This window comes from Manis pentadactyla, chromosome 8, assembly GCF_030020395.1.
Source record: "Manis pentadactyla isolate mManPen7 chromosome 8, mManPen7.hap1, whole genome shotgun sequence".
NCBI lineage: Eukaryota > Metazoa > Chordata > Mammalia > Pholidota > Manidae > Manis > Manis pentadactyla.
Window position 1 is genome coordinate 116660551 of NC_080026.1, and position 7437 is coordinate 116667987.

Here is a 7437-nt window from a genome sequence, read left to right on the forward strand (position 1 = left end):
AGCAGTGTAGCAGGGTTCCCCTTTCTCCACAGCCTCGCCAACATTTGTTGTTGTTTGTCTTTTGGATGTCAGCCATCCTTACTGGTGTGAGGTGATACCTCATTGTAGTTTTAATTTGCATTTCTCTGATAATTAGCGATGTGGAGCATCTTTTCATGTGTCTGTTGGCCATCTGTATTTCTTTCTTGGAGAACTGTCTGTTCAGTTCCTCTGCCCATTTTTTAATTGGGTTATTTGTTTTTTGTTTGTTGAGGCGTGTGAGCTCTTTATATATTCTGGACATCAAGCCTTTATCAGATGTGTCATTTTAAAATATATTCTCCCATACTGTAGGGTTCCTTTTTGTTCTATTGATGGTGTGTTTTGCTGTACAGAAGCTTTTCAGCTTAATATAGTCCCACTTATTCAATTTTGCTGTTGTTTTCCTTGCCTGGGTAGATATGTTCAAGAAGAGGTCACTCATGTTTATGTCTAAGAGGTTTTTGCCTATGTTTTCTTCCAAGAGTTTAATGGTTTCATGACTTACATTCAGGTCTTTGATCCATTTTGAATTTACTTTTGTATATGGGGTTAGACAATGGTCCAGTTTCATTCTCCTACATGTAGCTGTCCAGTTTTGCCAGCACCATCTGTTGAAGAGACTATCATTTCGCCATTGTATGTCCATGGCTCCTTTATCAAATATTAATTGATATATGTCTGGGTTAATGTCTGGATTCTCTAGTCTGTTCCATTGGTCTGTGGCTCTGCTCTTGTGCCAGTACCAAATTGTCTTGATTACTATGGCTTTATAGTAGAGCTTGAAGTTGGGGAGTGAGATCCCCCCTACTTTATTCTTCTTTCTCAGGATTGCTTTGGCTATTCGGGGTCTTTGGTGTTTCCATATGAATTTTTGAATTATTTGTTCCAGTTCATTGAAGAATGTTGCTGGTAGTTTCATAGGGATTGCATCAAATCTGTCTATTGCTTTGGGCAGGATGGCCATTTTGACGATATTAATTCTTCCTAGCCACGAGCATGGGATGAGTTTCCATCTGTTAGTGTCCCCTTTAATTTCTCTTAAGAGTGACTTGTAGTTTTCAGAATATAAGTCTTTCACTTCCTTGGTTAGGTTTATTCCTAGGTATTTTATTTTTTTTGATGCAATTGTGAATGGAGTTGTTTTCCTGATTTCTCTTTCTGTTGGTTCATTGTTAGTGTATAGGAAAGCCACAGATTTCTGTGTGTTGATTTTGTATCCTGCAACTTTGCTGTATTCTGATATCAGTTCTAGTAGTTTTGGGGTGGAGTCTTTAGGGTTTTTTATGTACAGTATCATGTCATCTGCAAATAGTGACAGTTTAACTTCTTCTTTACCAATCTGGATTCCTTGTATTTCTTTGTTTTGTCTGATTGCCATGGCTAGGACCTCCAGTACTATGTTAAATAACAGTGGAGAGAGTGGGCATCCCTGTCTAGTTCCCGATCTCAGAGGAAATGCTTTCAGCTTCTCGCTGTTCAATATAATGTTGGCTGTGGGTTTATCATATATGGCCTTTATTATGTTGAGGTACTTGCCCTCTATTCCCATTTTGCTGAGAGTTTTTATCATGAATGGATGTTGAACTTTGTCAAATGCTTTTTCAGCATCTATGGAGATGATCATGTGGTTTCTGTCTTTCTTTTTGTTGATGTGGTGGATGATGTTGATGGACTTTGGAATGTTGTACCATCCTTGCATCCCTGGGATGAATCCCACTTGGTCATGGTGTATGATCCTTTTGATGTATTTTTGAATTTGGTTTGCTAATATTTTGTTGAGTATTTTTGCATCTACGTTCATCAGGGATATTGATCTGTAGTTTTCTTTTTTGGTGGGGTCTTTGCCTGGTTTTGGTATTAGGGTGATGTTAGCTTCATAGAATGAGTTTGGGAGTATCCCGTCCTCCTCTATTTTTTGGAAAACTCTAAGGAGAATGGGTATTATGTCTTTCCTGTATGTCTGATAAAATTCCGAGGTAAATCCATCTGGCCCGGGGGTTTTGTTCTTTGGTAGTTTTTTGATTACCGCTTCAATTTCGTTGCTGGTAATTGGTCTGTTTAGATTTTCTGTTTCTTTTTGGGTCAGTCATGGAAGGTTGTATTTTTCTAGGAAGTTGTCCATTTCTGCTAGGTTTCCCAGCTTGTTAGCATATAGGTTTTCATAGTATTCTCTAATAATTCTTTGTATTTCTGTGGGGTCCGTTGTGATTTTTCCTTTCTCATTTCTGATACTGTTGATTTGTGTTGACTCTCTTTTCTTCTTAATAAGTCTGGCTAGAGGCTTATCTATTTTGTTTATTTTCTCGAAGAAGCAGCTCTTGGTTTCATTGATTTTTACTATTGTTTTATTCTTCTCAATTTTATTTATTTCTTCTGTGATCTTTATTATGTCCCTTCTTCTGCTGACCTTAGGCCTCATTTGTTCTTCTTTTTCCAATTTTGATAATTGTGACCTTAGACCATTCATTTGGGATTGCTCTTCCTTTTTTAAATATGCTTGGATTGCTATATACTTTCCTCTTAAGACTGCTTTTGCTGCATCCCACAGAAGTTGGGGCTTAGTGTTGTTGTTGTCATTTGTTTCCATATATTGCTGGATCTCCATTTTGATTTGGTCATTGATCCATTGATTATTTAGGAGCGTGTTGTTAAGCCTCCATGTGTTTGTGAGCCTCTTTGCTTTCTTTGTACAGTTTATTTCTAGTTTTATGCCTTTGTGGTCTGAAAAGTTGGTTGGTAGGATTTCAATCTTTTGGAATTTTCTGAGGCTCTTTTTGTGGCCCAGTATGTGGTCTATTCTGGAGAATGTTCCATGTGCACCTGAGAAGAATGTAAATCCCACTGCTTTTGGATGTAGAGTTCTATAGATGTCTATTAGGTCCATCTGCTCTACTGTGTTGTTCAGTGCTTCCGTGTCCTTACTTATTTTCTGCCCAGTGGATCTATCCTTTGGGGTGAGTGGTGTGTTGAAGTCTCCTAGAATGAATGCATTGCAGTCTATTTCCCCCTTTAGTTCTGTTAGTATTTGTTTCACATATGCTGGTGCTCTTGTGTTGGGTGCATATATATTTAGAATGGTTATATCCTCTTGTTGGACTGACTCTTTATCATTATGTAGGCAGTTATCTTTTGTTACTTTCTTTGTTTTGAAGTCTATTTTGTCTGATATTAGTACTGCAACCCCTGCTTTCTTCTCGCTGTTGTTTGCCTGAAATATGTTTTTCCATCCCTTGACTTTTTGTCTGTGCATGTCTTTGGGTTTGAGGTGAGTTTCTTGTAAGCAGCATATAGATGGGTCTTGCTTTTTCATCCATTCTATTACTCTATGTCTTTTGATTGGTGCATTCAGCCCATTAACATTTAGGGTGACTGTTGAAAGATATGTACTTATTGCCATTGCAGGCTTTAAATTCGTGGTTACCAAATGTTCAAGGTTAGCTTCTTTAGTATCTTACTGCCTAACTTAGCTCACTTATTGAGCTGTTATATACACTGTCTGGAGATTCTTTTCTTCTCTCCCTTCTTATTCCTCCTCCTCGATTCTTCATATGTTGGGTGTTTTGTGCTGTGCTCTTTCTAGGAGTGCTCCCATCTAGAGCAGTCCCTGTAAGATGTTCTGTAGAGGTGGTTTGTGGAAAGCAAATTCCCTCAGCTTTTGTTTGTCTGGGAATTGTTTAATCCCACCGTCATATTTGAATGATAGTCGTGCTGGATACAGTATCCTTGGTTCCAGGCCCTTCTGTTTCATTGTATTAAATATATCATGCCATTCTCTTCTGGCCTGTAGAGTTTCTGTCGAGAAGTCTGATGTTAGCGTGATGGGTTTTCCTTTATAGGTGAGCTTTTTCTCTCTAGCTGCCTTTGAAACTCTTTCTTTGTCCTTGATCTTTGCCATTTTAATTATTATGTGTCTTGGTGTTGTCCTCCTTGGATCCTTTCTGTTGGGGGTTCTGTGTATTTCCGTGGTCTGTTTGATTATTTCCTCCCCCAGTTTGGGGAAGTTTTCAGCAATCATTTCTTCTAAGATACTTTCCATCTCTTTTCCTCTCTCTTTTTCTTCTGGAACCCCTATAATACGGATATTGTTCCTTTTGGATTGGTCACACAGTTCTCTTAACATTGTTTCATTCCTGGAGATCCTTTTATATCTCTGTATGTCAGCTTCTATGCGTTCCTGTTCTCTGGTTTCAATTCCATCAATGGCCTCTTGCATTCTATCCATTCTGCTTATAAACCCTTCCAGAGTTTGTTTCATTTCTGCGATCTCCTTTCTGGCATCTGTGATCGCCCTCCGGACTTCATCCCATTTCTCTTGCGTATTTCTCTGCATCTCTGTCAGCATGTTTATGATTCTTATTTTGAATTCTTTGTCACGAAAACTGGTTAGGTCTGTCTCCTTCTCTGGTGTTGTCTCTGTGATCTTTGTCTGCCTGTAGATTTGCCTTTTCATGGTGATAGAAATAGTTTGCAGAGCTGGGACAAGCGACAGCTGGAAGAACTTCCCTTCTTGTTGGTTTGTGGCCCTCCTCTCCTGGGAGAACAGCGGCCTCTAGTGGCTTGTGCTGCGCAGCTTCGCGCAGACAGGGTTTCTGCTTCCTGCCCGGCTGCTATGGAGTTTATCTCCGCTGTTGCTGTGGGCGTGGCCTGGCTCGGGCAGCTACTCCAAAGTGGTGGAGCCGCATTGTAGGGGAAGCGACCTGGAGGCTATTTATCTCCGTAAGGGGCCTCCCTGCTCCCTGCAGCCCAGGGGTTAGGGTGCCCAGAGATCCCCGGATTCCCTACCTCTGGATTAAGTGTCCAGCCCTGCCCCTTTAAGACTTCCAAAAAGCACCCGCCAAAACAAAACAACGACCACAAGAAATATAAAATAATAAATAAATAAACATTTTTTAATTAAAAAAAAATAAAGATAAAAAAGGTGGCCTCTCGTTTTTCTTTATTCTCTGGTGCCAGCCTCAGGCATCTGCTCACCGGTCTTGCTGCCCTGTTTCCCTAGTATTGGGGTCCCTATCCCTTTAAGACTTCCAAATAGTGCCCACCAAAACAAAACAGAAAAAAAAAAATGGTCGCTTGCTTTTCTTATGTCCTCCAGCGCCCGGCCTCCGGTGCCTGCTCCCTGTTCTTGCTGCCCTGTTTTCCTAGTATCCAGGGCCCTGCACTCTGGCCCGGATGGCTGGGGCTGGGTGTTCGGCAGCCCTGGGCTCCGTCTCCCTCCCGCTCTGCCTGCTCTTCTCCCGCCGGGAGCTGGGGGGAGGGGCGCTCGGCTCCCGCGGGGCCGGGGCTTGTATCTTACCCCCTTCGCGCGGCCCTGGGTTCTGTCAGGTGCGGATGTGGTCTGGCTATTGTCCTGTGTCCTCTGGTCTTTATTCTAGGAAGGGTTGTCTTTGTTATATTTTCATAGATATATGTGGTTTTGGGAGGAGATTTCCGCTGCTCTACTCACGCCGCCATCTTCCACCCCTCTCCTGGTGGATCATTTTTAACAGCAGAGCCTCGTGCCATTCCCTTGAGAGCACCCTCCAGGTTTTATTATTCTATTGATCAAAAACTCTTTGGCTCTGATTAATCAATCATCTTAGCTGTATTATCATGTGGCTTGTTTCTCCATTTGAAAACAATAATTTTCAAAAACAGAAAAAAAGACTGCCAGTCACTTTAACAATTGGATACATTATGTCTGTCACATTCCCTTTGATGGCCGTCTTTTCATTTTATTAAAGAAAGGAGTTTGGAGTGTAAGGGCTCTGAGACCAATTCAATGTGTGTGTGCGGGGTGGGGGCTTCCCTTAAGCAAATCATCAAGCAATTCTTGGACACCAGCAGGATTATCTGAGAATTCAACTCAATTCTGATACTAACCACCCAGAGACAGCATCAGATTCCACAGGCTAAGGGCTCAGCCCTGCAAGGCTGCCCTCCACCTCCCACTTCAGATGCCAGGCACAAGCCCCGGGTTTGTGCTACTATCCCACCAACTACAAGTTGGAGGGTCTAATGGCCTCCTTCTCAGGTTCAATTAATTTGCTAGAGTGGCTCACAGAACTCAGGGAAACACTTAGGTCTACCAGTTTATTAAAGGACATGATAAAGGACACAAATCAATAACCAGATGAAGAGAGATGTAGGGTGAGGATCAGAACAAAAGCTTCTGTCTTCCTGGAGCCTGGGGCCTGGCTGGGGGGCATAGGGAAGCATTCTGGTTCCCTAGGTATAGATACTCTCTGAAAAAAGGGGGAGAGGAAGAAAAGAGGGTATAAAGTTGTTCTCTTAAATTTTCATGGAGGCTTCACTACATGGCTGTGGTTGACAAAATCACTGGGCACTGGCTGACTCACCCTCCAGCCCCTACCCCCTCTTCCCTTCCTGGAGGTCAGGGAGGAAGTGAAAGTTCTAGTCTCTAATCACCTGGTTGGTCCTCCTGGGAACCAGCCCACACCCTTGGATATGGTCTAAAAGTCACCTTCATTAATAACAAGACGTCAATTTCACCTTCATCATAGCTTTGAAGCGTTTTCAGGAACTGTGATGAAAACCAAATATATAGGAGAAAGACATTTTGATCATCTGAATGACCAAATACTTATTTCTTATCAGTCATTACTAGCAGAGTGGCTTGGTATTACCTGTTCTTCTTGAGCCCATTCTGTTGTTCTGGAGGAAATGAAATACTAGAATCCAATCAAATCCCTTATCTAATCCATGAATGTACAAGTTGAACCTGACAGTCTTCTCCTGAGATATCCCTCACTTTGGGAATTTTAAAAAATTCCTCTTTTTGGACTCAATGTTTTGGTATTGTTTCTCTTTGTCATATACAATTTCTGGTGAAAAAACTGGGACTAATTAGTTCTTTAAAAAAATATTAATTGAAAAATGAACATATTTTTCTAATGTATTCAAAAGCTAACTATTTGATTTTACAAGGATTAAATATAACTTAATGGACTGTAAATAACAAAATCTATTTTTCAAATTCCAGATAATTTTCCAGTTCCCCACTGTCCTTCATGGGTAGCCCCAGTGACTTGGCATTCTCATATTTATGCCCTGTATGTACACTTAAATGTGGCTGAGTTGGGACAAGCAATTTGGACTCATTCAGAGCAGTGATGAACTTTCTTCTATCTCTTCACTTATCTCATATTTCTGAACACTGAAAACCCTCTCTGTATGAAAATTATTTTTCCTGAAATGATGAGGCAAAATAGAAGTGGAATAGTTGTGCTCTCTATTTCCTGTTCCCATTATATCATCTGCTTCACATAATCGATCCATTTATTTCCTCTCTAAACTACTCACGAGTTTGCTCATCTTGAGATCCTCCACAGTGCCTAACAGAAGGCCCTACTTTTATAGGTATATTAGTTTGAACTCTTTTGGTTGCTAGGGATAAAAATCCAACTCAAACTTCCTTAA